This window comes from Furipterus horrens, unplaced genomic scaffold (genome assembly GCF_987537825.1).
Source record: "Furipterus horrens unplaced genomic scaffold, mFurHor1.1.pri manual_scaffold_1, whole genome shotgun sequence".
Lineage (NCBI taxonomy): Eukaryota > Metazoa > Chordata > Mammalia > Chiroptera > Furipteridae > Furipterus > Furipterus horrens.
The window spans coordinates 183,327,215-183,344,726 of record NW_028327171.1 but is presented as its reverse complement, the minus strand read 5'-3'; positions in this window follow the sequence as shown (position 1 = coordinate 183,344,726).

Below are 17,512 nucleotides of genomic sequence, written 5' to 3'. Positions count from 1 at the left end.
ATATAACAGTGGTTTGGATCTAATGAACTCTTTCAGTTTTATTTTGTCCTGGAAACACTTTCTCTGTCCTTCTATTCTGAATGACAGTTTCGCTGGATAGAGTATTCGTGGTTGTAGGTTTTGGATTTTCATTACTTTGAATATTTCTTGCCAGTCTCTTCTTGCCTGTAGGGTTTCCCTTGAGAAGTCAGCTGATAGTCTAATTGGGACCCCTTTGTACATAATTATTTTCTTCTCTCTTGCTGCTTTTAAGATTCTCTCTTTATCTTTAATTTTTGACATTTTGATTATAATGTGTCTTGGAGTGGTTCTCCCTGGGTCCAGTTTCTTGGGAACTCTCCTTGCTTCCTGGACCTGCAGGTCTATTCCCTTTCCCAAGTCTGGGAAGTTCTCCTTTATTATATTTTCACTCAATTTTTCAAGTTCTAGTTCATCTTCCTCATTCTCTGGCAAACCAATGATTCTTATGTTGGGCCTTTTATAACTGTCCCAGAGGTTTCTGATCCTTTCATTGTTGCTTCCCATTACCTCTCGCTGCATTGGTTGACTGCTTGTTCCTTCTCCATATTCCAGTTTGTTGAAATGAACTCTGGATTTTATTTCCTTTCCTTCTGTCTCGTATACTGTTTTGTTCCTTTCGTTATGAAAGTTTTTCGCTTCTTTCATATCTTTTTCCTGCTCTTTTGTGAATTCTGTAAGCCACCTGATAACAATGGCCCAGAACTGAGCCTCTGACAGGTTTCTTATCTGTTCATCTGTCATGTTCTCTCTCTGCTGCCTGGTGAGTTGTGTTACCGGTATTTCTAAAGTTGCCTGCCTCATTTTGACAGATGCTTTTTGTTTTCTTGGGCTGGCTGTCGGGGGCAGTGCCTGTGTACGCGTCACAAATTAGCGACCGGCGCCTGCTTGTCCGCGACCTATTTCGCAGCCCTGTGGTGCTTTCTTTGGGGGCGGGGGTCCAAGATGGATTCACACAGTTATTCAGCTAGGAGACCGGGATCTGTCCTCCCGCCCCCCTGGGCCTCACTGTTCAAGGCGATGCGGCGGCCGCTCTCCCCAGCTCCGGAGTCGCGCACCGCCAGGGGCTTGGCCACAGGGACTCCTCGCCGCCCGCTGCTCCGGGTGCCACTGCAAACAGCACTGCCCACTTTAACTCTTACCTGCCCAAATGGCACCGCTGGTTTATAACTTCATATGTTGGACTTCCGTGTAGTTTTATTTTCTGGAATTTCTAGTTATCCTTTGTTTTGAAGTAGTTGTATTCCTCTCTAGTTGTAGAGGGAGACCTAGCGTGTCCGTCTAAGCCTCCATCTTGGCCGGAAGTCTCTATGCATTTTCTAGTATAATAGTTACTAGTCACGTGTGACTTTAAATTTAAATTAACTAAAGGTAAATAAAAATTTAAAATTTGTTTACTTAGTCACACTAGCCACATTTCAAGTGATCCATAGCCACATAGTGGCTACTATATTGGAAGTACATAGATAGAACATTGTCATTATCACATAAATTTCTACTGTACAGTGCTGACCTAGATAAGTGAAGACATAAATGAATGTTAAGTGACTATATATGGTATATAAAACATTACTCATTAGCTTTATTTTATTGATTATGTTGTGGTTCCTTTTCCTATAGGAGTTTGGTAACAAAATATTGTTCTCAGCACAGATACTGTTAAATGATTTGAAACCATGTTAACATAAGTCTGGTCTGTCATTGGCTGAGCAACCTTGGGCAAGTCACTTGCTCAATTCATTTCTTTCAACAAGTATTTCCTGAGCATCCTCTGTGTTCAAGATACTGTGCTGAGCACTGGAGAGACATCAGTAAACTTAAGAAAGTTTCTGAACTCATGGAAATTTCATCCCAGTAAGAAAATAAAATAGTATACAAAAGCAATATGTAACATAATATCACAAAGTATTGACTGCTACAAGTATTATACAGGGAAAGGAGTAAGTGGGTAGGAAAATCAGTCCTCTAAAGAAATGACATTTGGAATGTCTCATAGAACCTCTCAGCCTCACCTGTCAGGGTCTCTTAGACCCTTGTCTATCCTCAGCTATTGCTGTGCAAACTAACTTCACGTGGGATCTGACCCACTTCATAAAGACACAGCACTGCCTTAGAACCACTCACAGATCTCTTGCCTCCCCCTCTACACTGTAGTTTCTTGTTGGTGCTGAGATATGAGACACTGCCTACGTTGCTTGGATATTCATGTGCAACCTGGAAATGCAGAGCAGTGGGTGCCTTACGGCACATACTTTGACCAATGGGAGGTGGTGTCTGAAGGATAAATTCCCACTTTATTGTCTCAGAAGCAAATCTGGAGACACAGTCTTTTATGACCTCCAAAGATGGTCCCATGAAGTGAAGACATTAGCTGCACACGATACCAAGCAAAGTCAACTCCTTAGCACACCTTGTTTTTCTTTTTTTCTCTCTCTCACTCCTCCCTGCCTCAGTCTACCATCTTCTTAGTCTCTCTTTTTCTCTCTCCTGAACCCCTAGGATTGCACTCCCCAATAATATCATAAAATGTAGGCATTGCCTTAGGCTTTGCTTTGTGAGAAACCCAGGAGAAGCTACTGGATAGACAGAGGGCACTTTCCAGTCCTTGAGCAAGGGGCTTGCTTGGATTGTTAGTACACGTAGATTCCTGAGTCTCGGCTTTCAGGTCTGTAAAGTGTGATTGTTGAGCAATTCATCGCTATGAAACTCTGAGGCTCTTATATATAATATTTGCACACATGTATCCTGTGTACTTATAAGATTACATCCAATGTTTACTGTCTTTTCCATTTATGCTAACTTACTTCAGCTTTTACAATTTTGTAAGCATATATGGGGGCATCTTCTGGAGTCTCAAAGGAGTTTTTATTGCTTACTAAGTCTTGACTAACTGGCTTAATGCTCTTGTGCAACTACTTCTGAATTTTGAAACTTTTCCCTCCCCTCTCTGACTTCATAGGCCAGGGTTTTCCAAATCTTTTTGGGCACCTACATCCCCTGGAAACTTTCCTAAATGCCCATATCCACCCCCTGCCACTCCTCTATGATACTGTTTCAGTTGGCCTGGGAGGAAGTCCCACAATCTGAATTTTTAACCAGTACTCCAGGCAGTTATGAGAAAGTCCTCCAATGATCACACTTTTGAGGAAACTTATATCAACAACAAATAGTGAACCACATAGAATTTTGGCACTCTATTGGTTTATAAAATTTGGTTATAAACAATCTTTTTCCATAAATAGGTTTACACTTCTGTGGTAGAGGCAGGTATAACATAAATAGTTAAAAACTTTACATTTAAAACATTATTTGTCACTAAAAGTAATTCACAGAGTATATAGAAAAACAAATTTCAATTGATGTGTCCAGGTTGAAAACATTTTAGCTATTAGTTGCATAGAGCTGCCTCTACTAAAGTTATCCTGAGTATTAGTATTCATAATTATTCATCATGGTAAATCATAAATCCATTAAAATAATAATTTTAAAACGATGGATGATGGGAGACCAAAAAGAGTTGAACCATTATTCTAGTAAACTTTGGCATTCATTATATTCAAATTTTCTTTAAAAAGATGGAGGCACTGAATGCTAGCAGAGGTTGTGACTTCTGAAAAAACTATCATTGCAATATTTGTAATTATTATTAAATCTTCAAGGTAGATAAGATATTTTGGGTATTATATTACCATATCACTTTTTTTTCCAAAATCCTTCAAGAATTTTTTTCCATTCTCTCCGGCTTTCATTGTGAGCATTCAATGATCTGGTGCTAATTTAGTTTGTTGATTTTATCTCCTGAATTCTTAATAATGCTACTCATGCACTTTATGCTTGTTCCCAATAAAGTAGTGTTTCCATAGATGCCCATGAAAACACTAATTTTGGGAGACTAATGGGTGTTATATTTTAATTTAAAAAAAAGTCTCCAAGGTCAAATGCATTTGGGAAATATGATAAACAATGTTAATCATGTTTCTTTTCTATAATTCTCAGACATTTGAGGATGTTAGTGTGAATGAGAATAGTAAGAGAGTGACTATAGAGTGAAATATTTCCCAGGTGCATTTTTTCAGAAAATATCTTTTCTTTTTTTAATGAAGTACCTATTGACAATGGTGTTGAAGGACATAGATTAGGAAAAAATGAGATGGAAAGAAAAGGGCAGCATTTAGAATCCAATGGCCTCGGAGTCAGATCCCTACCTCAATATTAACCAATGATTGGACCCTGAACAGATAAATCTTTAGACTTGTGTATTTTGTGAGAAAAAAAGAGAGAAGTTATGATTAAATTAAAAAGTTATTGTAATAATTTTAAAAGGAAACATATTAAACATCTAATATTGATCTTTCCTGTATGTTATATGGTCAATAAATGTTAGTTTTGTTGCTTTTCCTCAAGTTCCTGACAAATTAAACTCCCCAGGATTTCCTTGAAGATATGTAACTCTTTGTTTTTTGGTAGTGACAGAACTCTTTGAGAATCTGTTATTTCTATGGGCTCCATTCTCCTTTTTTAAATGAATTAATACATATGCATGTTTCTTCATGTGATTTTTGGCCTCTTTTTCTGACTTTAATTCTCCCATCCTTCAATTTCACATTCTGTACAAAACCTTGTCTTTAATCTTCACATTAAAACTACTGTCCCCCCAGTTTGTAATCCTATGAAATTTTTTCTTGCACTACCACTATTCCATATGTCTGTATTCTTCACAAGCTAGTAGATTGTAGTAAACGTTCAGATATCAATTATTGTTTGACTAGCACAGAAATATTTTAATTGAGATACATGTATAAGTGACAGAAAAATGTTTTATTTCAAAGAAAACCGTGAGCAGCAAGACTCTTCTTAATGATACAGCAATGAAGTTTTGAAAGAGGGATTGTTGACATAAACAAGCTGTCTACTGATCCCTCATCTACATTTTTAAGTGATTTTTAAAAATTTTTTATTGCTTTTGGTGTGCTTTGAATGATGAAAAAACTTTGTTTATTTTTGCCTCTTCTGTAATCTTTTCATCACTGTGGGCCCACCAGTCTCCAAAATTTTGGTAATTTTTTATTTGGGGTTCTCAAGAAATAACTTTAAGTTCTCTGCAGTCAAATGTATTTGACTGCATTCCAAGTCTGTAAATTAGTTCATAAAATCAAATTATTTTTTCTGGTTTGGTACTTAAATCTCAATGTTAAGAAGCTACATGATTCATTGGATAAAAATTTGGATTTTGTAGTCAAACATTTTGGCTTAAAATCTAGGCCTCACTACTTTTTTACACATATGAATTTGAAAGTTCAAGAATTTAAGTGTATTCCCTGTCTTGTTATCTCTAGGAGGGGATAATATTACTTAATAAGGTTATTGTGAAGAGTTAGTGAAATAATATGCAAGTTTTCACACTACCTGAAAGTAGCAATGGCATAACGCAAAGAAGCAACTAGTATTAATTTATATAGAAAAATTGTATTTCCAGACCCCAAAACTAACCTACCAAATTTTATCGAATAATGCATAAAACCTAAAAGAACACTAACATGTAGTAAAAGCAGTGACACTCTAGCTATTCAGGGTGCATATTGCCTCTATAAGAATTCAACGCAAAACAAACCCACTGAAGGCTGTTTTCCATTCTGCCTTTTTTGATAATAAAAATCTTCAGGTTCATCTAAATTACCAAAAATGTACTAATATAGGTCTTATATAAAAGTGAGGTGGTATAACATAAACTTTCGAAAAGCAGGAGATACCTGTATGGTAATAAGTCACATAATAATGTTTTATTCAAAGATGGCCCTTATATAAGTGGATGGTCCATATCATTGTAATGGAGCTCAAAAATTGGTGTGGCTTTAGTGACTTTGATGCCGGGTGGCGCCCGGGAGGCCAAGAGAGGTCTCAACCTGATCCAAGTTCTTGTGATGGAACAAGAAAGGATTCAAGAGCATGACAGCAGGATTTGGCAAAATACAGTAAACTTGCTAAAGTGGTAGTACGCACTCAAGAAGTGAGAATGGGTGAGCTCAGAGACTGAGAGGTCTTGATGGGGTCTGGGTGGAAGGATTTTATTAAACGTGGGCAAGGTGCGATAGTGTGTTTTCAGTTTCTGACGCTGGTGGGGTGACAGCAGACCTTGATACTAGTCCTTGTCTCTCCTCTCCAGATAGTGATTTCTTTCTGGTCCTCTGAATTACAGGAAATTGAGAAGGTGGAAGCAGAGAAACAGGTGGCCAGTGAAGGTCACGTCTGTGATGTTCCAGTCAAGATGGAGAAGGTGAGGGGTAGAGCTTGAGGCCTTTGTTCCCTATTTTAACTTTCCAGCCTCACCTTTGCAGCTTTCTGGAGTGAACTCGCAGTGCAAGACATCACACAAATAGTTACCTTTGTGTTACAATTGCCTACAGTACACAATCCTGTACATACTGTACAGGTTGGTAGCCTAGCAGCTTTATGGGAATAGAATTTGTCACCTCAAAATATGTTTATTTGACATAGGAATTATTTTAAGCTGGTAAAAAAGAACAGACATGGGAGAAGCTCTGAAAACCAGGAAGTTACCCTTTGTAAAAAATATTTACATTTGTAAGAAAGGTCTCTGTTTATCTTCCTCCTTGCACCTGAAAGAGGAAAATGACCTCATCCCTGGACACTTAAGAACGTGGAAAGCAGATTTATATCTTCATAAAACCTTACCATTGTTTATTGTGCTTCCCTAACTGACTTCCCCCACCCTTAACATCTTTGGTCTTAGCTGGAGGTGGTATTTAAGGTGGTGGCTTTAACTATTTTGGTGAGTTATTCAGTTCTCCTGGGTCTCCCATGGATACAGGAGGCATGCATAGTATTAACCTTTTGTTTGTTTTTCTCCTGTTAATCTATTTTTACAGAATGTCTCAGCCAAAAACCCAGAGGACAGAGATAAAATTATTTTTCCTCACCTAAAGAGCGCTAGGCTATTCCATATACCCTAGGTGTGCAGCAGACTATACCATCCTAGATTTCCATGTGTACTCTATGATGCCTGCACAGTGATGAAATTGCCAATCCATGCATTTTTCTGAATGTATCCCTTAGTTAAGTCATGTATGACTATGTATGTATATACTGTTTATTGGTAAGTGAATATATTTTAGATATTATTTTATTTAAATGTAGTTTATTTCAAATTTTATTTAAAAACACTTTTTTATTAATAAGGTGTAATTTCAGTAATACTCCAAAATATATTTGGTGCCACTTTCATATCTCTCACTTGTTTCAATATTATTGAACAATAGGAAATTTGATAATTCCACATATGGATTGAAAACTGTTGGGAGTGCAAGATGCTGCTCAGTCTTCATCCTTACATAATTTGAACTTTCCAATCCTATGTGAATGCCTGAACAGTTATTTATCTAGGGCTAACACTCTGACTACCCCTGAGGACTTCGGATATGTCCAGACCTACTGGTGCCTATCATCCAGATGCCCTGACATCTGACTGACAACTGTCCTGGATCAATTAAACAGCTAAGAATGAAGAACGGGCTATTCTCAAGAATGCACTTTATACTATAAGAACTCTTTACTTTCTTCTTTGGAACACTATTTGAGTCTCTTCCTGAATCAGTGTTTCCAAAATAGCTATATTTTGGATCTCAAGTAAATGCTAGTTGCCGATCACTTTGGTCTTTTATTTTTAGGTTAACACTGAAAATATATTTATTTTGGGTTGAGAAAATAATTTTTATCTCAAGAAACATTTCGTATTAAAGATCATCAATGTGGGGCTTTGTTTCCATTGCTATACTATTCCTCTCTCAGTGTCATATGTTTTTATGTTATATAAAACACAAGTCAAAGTTCTTAGAAAATATTCAATGGGATCAAAAATAAAATAGCCATAATAATGACTTGGTTTAAAATGTATAGTTTTAACTAGACCAAGCATGCACATTTTCACCTGACATTTAAGCTTCCTTGGTATCTAGGAAATAAAAAAATTATTATTTCTATGGAAATAACTTTTCCCAACAGAGAGTTAAATGTTCTATTTGTTTTATCAAGTCTAAGTTCTTTGTGTTTCATTAGAATTACCAGCACCTAGTCCCTGGCTGGTTTGGCTCAGTGGATTGAGCGTCGGCCTGCGAGCTAAGTGTCGCTGGTTCGATCTTCCAGTCAGGGTACATCAGAGAAGGAAAACTCTGACTCCAAAAAACCTCCGCTGCCTTGCGGCATACCTCTTTAGGGGAAAGGCTAGGGGAGTAAACCCCGACAGAAAATCCGGAGCCGGAGTCCCTAAGGCGGTTTGACGTTGTAGTCAACACCGGCAACTCCTGCGGCGCACCTGAAGCCAAGCTGTATTGACTCCGTCTTTCCCTTGGACCCTTCAGCTGCGAAGAGAGGGGGGGTCTGCTGCATGGGCAACAGCAGACCCTCCATATCACCCTGCCCAGGCTCTGTAGCTTCAGCTTCACTGGAGAGGACACCCCGGCATCATCGCAAGATGTCGATTCAACACGGGAGGAGACAGATACCGTGTCACTCCCGAGTTGGACTGCACAGCCATTCTCGGCGGTGCAGATAGACTCTTAAGAAGCTACACCATCGTCTCTCGAGACGGACGGCTGCTGACGACGACGACGACTGCTGCCTAATGCCTGCCTGACGCCTGCAATAATTTTAGGCCCATTTATGAATGAGGTTAATTTTTGACTCCCGGCTCTGTCCTTTTGGTAAAAGTACTCAGGAAACCAAAGTTGAGTACTCTTTTTTTTTTTTATCATAATGGCCAAAAATCTTTTATATGATCTCAAGTTGTGTTCCCAGGTTACGTTAATCCAAGTATCTTCAGAAAACAAGTGTACATGTTTTTTGGTGGGTGTCATATCATTTATGACAAAGGAAAAGAGCAACCACATAGAAACCTCTAAAGACAGAGAGATTGGAAATGTGTTCTGAAGTGGAAAAATGAAAAAATAATAAAAACATTTTCAGAGGAAGTGAACTTGTTTGATTGGATTTGTATAGTGTCCCCACCAAACTGACCCTCTCACTGTTCCAAAGCACATTTTGCACCTGTACTCCCCCAAGCTGATGTTCTTGTCATTTCCCAACTTCGTGTTGTTACCCAGCTGGATTACATCCAGTCTGCAGCTATTTGATAATGCCTTACTTGTTCTGGAGCTGGGGCTGGTTGTTTGGTTCTCTGAATAAGCTCATTATCTATTTTCATTTGTAGCTATTTTCCTGTTGTTCGGGACAGTACTCCTTCTTTTCTAGTACAGGCTCCTTCCTTGCCTCCTGCTCAACCTTGTGGTTCAAGATGAGTCAGCCTCTTTTTAGAAATTCCATTGGCATTTGGCCAACATGAAGTAACCGGGTGTTCAGCACCTGACCAACACCAGGTCAATCATATCATCATACTCTCTTGCCTAGCAAATTTGTTCCCTCCTTGGTGTTTTGTTATTGATTAGTTTCTTTTATTATTTTGTTTCATTTTTAACTTGTTACAAGAAAGATGATCTTGCATAGTCTTAACAGCAACTTTAAGGAAGGTGGACTTAGGACCCATCTCCCAGTAGCCATGTTGAAGTGGCTAATATAAGAGAATACCATTGACATGCAGAGAGAAGACAGAGATAGAGAAAGTGACTGAGAGTTGGAATATAACATTTGAAATCTCAGTTTTAATCACATATGAGGTCTAACTATACCCTTGAATGCTTGTGAGGGTTTTTCTGTGTTAGATAATAACCATTTTGTGGTATAAATCTGTTCAAAATATTTAGATTTCTGAACTGGAAATTAAAAGATAGCAAATGAATATGCCAATATCACTCTTTAAAGGCAAGATACCATGCATTTCTTCATCTTATATATATATATAGGAACCTTTTAAATTCCTTAGGAGCAGTATATTTTACATTTCTTTGCATATTTTGTGGTACCACTACAGCTAAAGAAACTTAATGAACACTTGTTGGTTGACCTGAGAAGACACAATAGTAAAGTTGCTTTTAGTCTTTTGAATTTGGGTCTCGCCACGCTAATGAAATTTTGGCACTAGTATTAACAAGCTAAGGTGAAAAACATAATCGTTTATGTTGTCTTTATTTAAAAACAATGTATTTGATATTTGGATGAAGTATAGTCTTTTATATAGAGAGGTTATAAAAGCCACTTCTTCTATCTTCCAGGTAAGAAACTGAGATCCAATAAGACTAAGTAACTCACTCAGATGCATGCAGACATAATCATCATAAGGATTAAAAATCCAGTTCACCCAAATTAGGATTTCTCTGAATCACATATGTATCCCTCTCTTAATAGTTAAAATGAACTATAGATGAACTATTTGAAAGTTCCATCAAATGGATTGTTCAGGTAAATATCTTCATGGTTGACATATAATTGAGTGACATAAATCAGATAATATAAGCTAATGAATGTCTGTATATTTTTAAATTTCTTATAAAAAATATTATCTTATGTGTCTGTGCATCTACACTACCTTTTATTCTATTTCTTAATCATTCTTATAGAAAGATTTATCTTCAGACCTATGAAATCAGATAAAAAATAGAGTATCAAATGAGAACAAGGGAACATCAATGATAGTAACAGACCTAGAAAAATATAGAGACAATGCAAATCCATTGTCTTAGCTTTTTTTAATTGTGATTTCTTTAGACTGCAATCAAGTTAAAGTACTAAATCAAATTGATTACTCATACTAGGATAAAATGTCTATCTCTGATTGCACACCTGGCCTTCAATAGTTTAAATGTTTCTTGTTATAACATTTCAAAATATATGAAGATTACACAAAATTGGTTGGTTGATAATCTAATTTACATATCAAAAAGAATGCTTTCAATTTGCTTCATTGATGGCAATTAGGTCGACTGAGATCAGAAATAAAATTTTAGTGTTTGAAAGTGATCTTGATAATATAAATTCTTTTTTCTTCAAAAGTAGTGAAGAAGTTGGAAAGAACTAGAAATTCAAAATTTTTGTTTTCAGGCTAAAAGCAGGAAAGTCAACAAAATACTCAAAGTGTCAAAGTGTCTATTCTATTGTGTATTTCACCATCAGGAGGTCAATTACCCTTGGCTGTGTCTCTGCACAGGTGATTTTTAAATTTCTTCAGAAAATATCTCCTTATCTGAAGTTCACTTTTTCTTCTTAATATCCCATTCTGATCTATTGATACTTAAGATTTATGACTACTTAATTATCTCTTTCTCATTGAAATTGAAGATCCATGTTTACTTATCTGTTGATTTGGACTTAGTCTCTTTCATTATAATTACTAGTGCCTTTTGAAAGTATGTACAAAATTTCATTAGATATATTACTATTTTTATATTGCAGGGAATACTATGCTAATATATAAAGAAAAATTATATATACTGTATTAGATATATATCCATTATTTTACACTTCATGGTAGCATCCCAATTATATATGGGATATATATTTAGGAAACAAGCTACAAACATTAAAAGAAGTATTTATTGATACCATGTAAATACCATGTAACTTTTAATAATTATAAATCTATTTGAGATAACATGAAGAAATCCATTCATTACATAGTATTGTGGTTCTTCCCATTGCAACATTTTTATAGTCAAAAAAGAATGCATTGTTTTCATAGAGGTGAGAATTAAAATTAAAATCATTTTACCAAAATATTTAAGAAAGTGAGAACTTTAGAAGCAGACTCCTGAATTAATTAATTTAATTAAGGTTAACTTAATTTGTTTTTCTTGAAAGGAAATGTAGAATTGTATAAAAAAATGGATAAAAGACTTAAAACTGTAAAGAACTAAAGACATCAAGGTACTGAGTATAAAGAATAACAAAACCAATTGATATAATCATTTTAAGTATTTCATACTTTCTTTAAATGGGTTTGAGAGGTACAAGCACTCTTAGCTTACAGGATATAAAAGTTTTAATGTTTTTATTCACAAAACACAATAAAATTCATTGTTCAAAGTGTGCTTAAACCTTGGCATGTATGAATGGCTTTATTCTGCTTTCACGCAATGGATATATTGTGGTTTATATAATTAACATAACTGGAGTGTCACTCAATGAATAATTGGAGTTGTGTATTAAAGGGAAAAACAACAAGGGATCAAGTCCACTGGGAAGTTTTATGAGATATCAAAGAAACAGATTGTATTGGCATTCAGGGATCTCATCTTGGCTTTGTCACAGGAGAGGTATGTGACCTGCAGCCTGTTACTGAGCCTACTGCCTCATCTAAAAAACAAGAAGGTAGGGATACATAAGCTCTATGTTTCCTTTGGGCTCTAAAATTCTGATGCCACAATTTTTATTGTCTGATGAGAGAATATATGATCATTGCTCATAAAAGTATTGTGTGAGATAACAATGCACTGTAAAAAAATTTCTCATTAATGCTTTAAATATCTTGAGATAAACTGAGAAAGACTCTCAAAAAATAAGATCATAAAATACATTTTGGACAAATGAGACCTCAGGAGATTTTAGATTATATCATACCGAATACAGAAGACATTCTGAGACTTAATTATAATGATTTACTCAGCAAGGAGGGAAATAAGAGAAATATTTTACAACTCACTAGTCAAAAGAAAGACAGAAGTTTAAAATAGCTGCCAATAAATACAATCATAAATTTAACAACATGTAATCTTTCCTTCCCTTCTTCTTAAGGAAATAGGATATAAATGAGAATTAATTTAAGCTTAATTCAAAAATAGTTTATTAAAGTATCTTTTTATTACTGATGCTAGTTTTTAGCAAATTAAAATTTTGTTGAAAGAAGAAATGCAAATAAAAAGAAGGAAAAGCCTAAACTAAAAGAGAATCCCTATTAATGACTTCCTAAAAAAAAAGAGATACAACAAAAGCCTAGATACTGAATCTGCAGCTGCAGTTAACACTCCATCATTGAGCTATGATGGACAATACTGCTACTGTACAGACTCAGGCTAAATTAATGCTGCTAGTTTTTGTTTCTAAAGACAAAAAAAAAAAAAGTGTACGAGACAACTTCAGTTCACACTAAGTCAAATCTGCAAACCCATCTGTTTGGATTTCATGCCTTAAGAGGAAAAAAGAAATCAACCTGATAAACCAACCCCCTTCATTTTAATACTATTAAGATATTTGGCAAGAAAACTAGATAAAATCTTTGGAATTTTATTCAGCTTGAATAATTTTAAATGGTGAAGCCACCAGTGTTTTACAATATCTAGGGCACCTGCTCTCCTAAGGAAGCATGTGAATGAAGCCGTGAGGTAGACCTATAGAATGTGATGTCACCTCTCTTCCCTGGCACCAGCTGAGTGGTGAATTACACATTAAGGGTTATAGCTCAGAATCCTGCTAAGTTCTTTCGTTTTACTAAAGGCTATTAGGTAGAAACATCCTATTAATTTTTTTCTTTTAATTTTTAAGTGACATTTAAAGGGGTAAATAAATATCCATCAAACCATTTTACTGCTCCTCCTTTGTTTCTGAGCAGGAAAGAAATTTTATATAAACACAAAATGATATTGCCTAATGAAATTCTTACTAGAAAATAACTGATAGGCTTAAAGTAGTTTAATTATAGACTTGGAAAATTTTTTCAGTGCCTGTTTGTATTGGCTTCCTGGGTGTAGTAAGTATTGCATTTCTTTAGAATTTATGATGTTTGTGAATAATGTGCTCCATAATTTAAAACGCAGTAAATGGAATATTGTTTAATTTTAAGAAAAAACTTTGGATTCTATAATTTCTCAGAATTAAGATTTATTTTATCATTATTGATTATGATAATCTAACATGTTCCAGTAAGGCTTCAAACTAGATGATATATTGATGACTTTGCATTTTATTAAATACAATTAATTTTTAACACTTTTGTTATTAATTTGGATATAAGAACTTATTATCCTAATGTTCCTATTATCATGACTTAGATATATTTTTCTTCATAAATGAATATCTAGAAAGAAGACAGAAGGCCTAAATGTTACATAGTCATATAGCAAGAACTTGGTAAAGAAAAAATTTTTAAAAACCTACATTGGGTTAAGTCAATTTATTCCAACTCATTTAAAAAATGTGCTGAGTAAACTGATTTTCTACTCTTTATGCTAATAAATATAACAATTATGACATTCTGTGATGTAAATGAAATAAGAGAATTTATCTTTTAAGACATTACTAAGTCTTTATCCAGTCATGTTTTCCTTATATTAATAACAGCAGCTAACATTTGGTGAGCACTTACTATGTGCCAGACACCAAAGTTTATTTTTAGTATTGTTTATTACAGTATATGTTATCTAGTGTCATTTTATTTACAGCCCTTTTATTACTCCATTTTTACATATGAGAAATAAATTTAAAAAAGAAAAGTTAAAGAACTTGCTCAAAGTCTTATAGCTACTAAGTGATAGAACTGGGATTCACACCAAGCTTTATAAAATTTGATGGCTATCGACGGATAATAAAGTAGCTAAACATTCTTATCAAAAGTTTTTTATTAAACAAAAAAATAAACAGAAACTCTTATTTATCCCTCAATTCACTTTTTTTAACTGGTATTCAGATCATATAGAGATAAATGGTCTTCAAATTCTCCAATTAAAAAAAAAAAAAAAAACACTGTGTTCTGTAGTTTGGTTTAGGTATATTTCCTCAACCATAAAGGACCAATGAGAAATTAAAACTCGCATTTAAAGATAGCTACTATAGAAATCTTCTGTTTGGAGAGAAACTCAACAAATTGGTCAGTCAGTAAATATTTACTTTTACTTTTTGTTCCCAAGAAATTTAAATATATAATAAATGTAAATGTGGAAAAAGTTATGTACTTTATGTGACACATCATCATCCTTAAAACAGAACAAAAGATTGTTTGTAAAGAGCAAAAATAAATAATTCAGGAAACAAAACAAATAGAAGAAAGTAAATTTACTTATTGCCATAGACATTACATATAGCAATGGTTTAACTTAGAATATTTACAACTTTGCTCCTTCACCTTGGTGGGTTCAATAAACAACAATAAAAATAAAATAAATCATAATTCAGCTTTCTTTTAGAATTTAGAGACAGCTTTGCAAATATTATCTCACTTGGTAATATAAAATAATGGCTATGCTTTCTTATTATCAGACAAATGGGTATCAGATGGAGATTTTCACAAAAGACCCTGAAGAAATTCTTTATTGCAAGGTCTTTTTCAGCAGCTGAGATCAGATGAGGAAGTCCCTTCCTGCTGGTAGACGAGTCATCATAGAAGTTGTTTATGTGAAAAGCTAATAGGATGATAGCCCACAAGACTGAGTGGTGATAGTGGAGTTAGATAACCATTTAGAAGATAATTGGAATAATGGAATAATTTAAATTGAACATGGAGGAAAACAATAACTTGGAGCACAGAATCAGAAGGAGACAGGAGAGCAGAAAAGGAAAGTCAAGGACTCCACTTAAGAGTTAGGCACAGCCTGATGTTATTGTTTTATGCATATGCTGACCTACACTTCAGTGAATAAGCAACCTCTTTATTATTCTCTTTGTTTAAGAAAGAAGGAAATATTGCTCTTATCACTCTGCTTCTATGGCCCGTGTATAACTAACTACTTACCTTATAATTGTCATATTTTCCAAAAAAAAACAACGTATTTTACTTCCGTATTTGTGATATTTACCTGCTCTATAGAAATCTATGCCAGGAATTAAAATCTTGACAAGTCATACCAGAAGATGATGTCTTTGCTTTATAGCTGTCCTCTCTACATTCATCTTCACCCACATGGACAACAGTGTGATGATTGCTGGAGGGGGGAGGGGGTGTAAGGGAACTAAAAAGTAATGTAAAATATATATACAAGTAAGGTTAAATAAAATACAAAAAGTCTTCCTTATGCATGTTTTCTCGTAACATTTCCTCATAAATAATTTTACTTTCTTTGTATTGCTATCTCAGAGGTTCTTATACTGAGGTCTAAGTGTTGAATCTAAACCCATTTATTTTATTTTTTTATGTATTTTACTTTTAAGTATATTTTATTGATTATAGTTAAAATAGTTCCAATTTTTCCCCTTTGCTCCCCTCCACCCAGCAGCCCCTCTCCCCCAGCAATCCCACCAGCCCCCAGTCCATGCCCATGGGTTGTGCATACAAGTTCTCTGGCTTCACCCTTTCCTATCTTATTCTTTAAAAAATAACAATTCCCCCCTCTCAGACTTAAGACCCTTTATTATCTTATAAAGGACAATGGGCGAAGATCTTGTGTTCCTCTAGCTGCTTCAAGCTGGACATGGTCGCCATCCTACCTACCTTTGGATCCAGAAATATCTAATAAGAATGGGGGTGTGGAGGGGACGGTGGCCTTCCCACATGGGGAAGGATCCCACAGACCCCAGGTCAGTTGGCTGTCAGACAATGGCATGCTTAGTTTAACAGGCTGGCATCCTTGTTGTATTCTGGGGGCAACAGATTTGGCAACAGAGGTAAAAGGCATCATTAAATCCATAACCACTAGATGAGAAAAGGCAGGTATTAATTTTTCAATGTCCCACATTAGCGAAAAAAAAGAGCTTCTTTGGAGAAAGGTGTGCAAGGCAAGTCACACTTGTCCAAAACCCTTTTGCCCATTATACTTAGTTTGGGATGAGGGGAATATTTTAGGTTTCCCCCTTCTCTGGGCCCTTTCTGTACAAGCCATTAGGATAAAAAAGAGAAACTAGTTTTAAAGTGAAGCCCATCTGAAAAATCCTGAAACACAAATTCAAAAGAACCTATGCACCCCTAGGTTCATAGCAGCACTATTTACAATAGCCAAGTGCTGGAAACAACCCAGTTATTTCTTTACTGGGTTGTGACCTCAAAACTTCACAATGTTCCATTGAAACAGATAGCATTAAAGGAAATAAATATATGATGTTGGAAAACTAGTGTTTGAAGGAGCATGAATAGTTCTGCAATAAAGTTAGTGCAACAAAACTACTACCTTTACCTTTCCTTGGATGGATGAAAATTTTTTTGCTGAGACACATAGGAAATTTGGAATTAGGAGCAAGGATGTATCTACAGAGAGGGTTTATAACCACCAAACCAACAGAAAGAATACTGAATTAGGAAAACAGCCTAAATTTTTGTCTGGATTCTGCTGTTAAACAATATAGCAAGTAACTTGACCTCTTTGAGCTTAAATGTCTTAATTTTTTTATATAAAAGGATTAGGTTATCTTTGTGAATCTTTCCATTTATCATCTTTTCTAATGGACTCTAATTTTTCTACATGACAGCTAGGATATTTATTCTACTACAAGATAAAAGAATAAAATGTAGTCTATGTAACCAGCTGTCACCAAAATTCATCTTAGATAGGAAACCTTACTTTTTGGAAAAAATATATTGCTAAATGTTTGGTTATAGAAGATAAGACACTAAGAGTTCTAAATATTAGTGAAATAGTTCTTAATAAGATATGGGAAAACATTGCTTCTG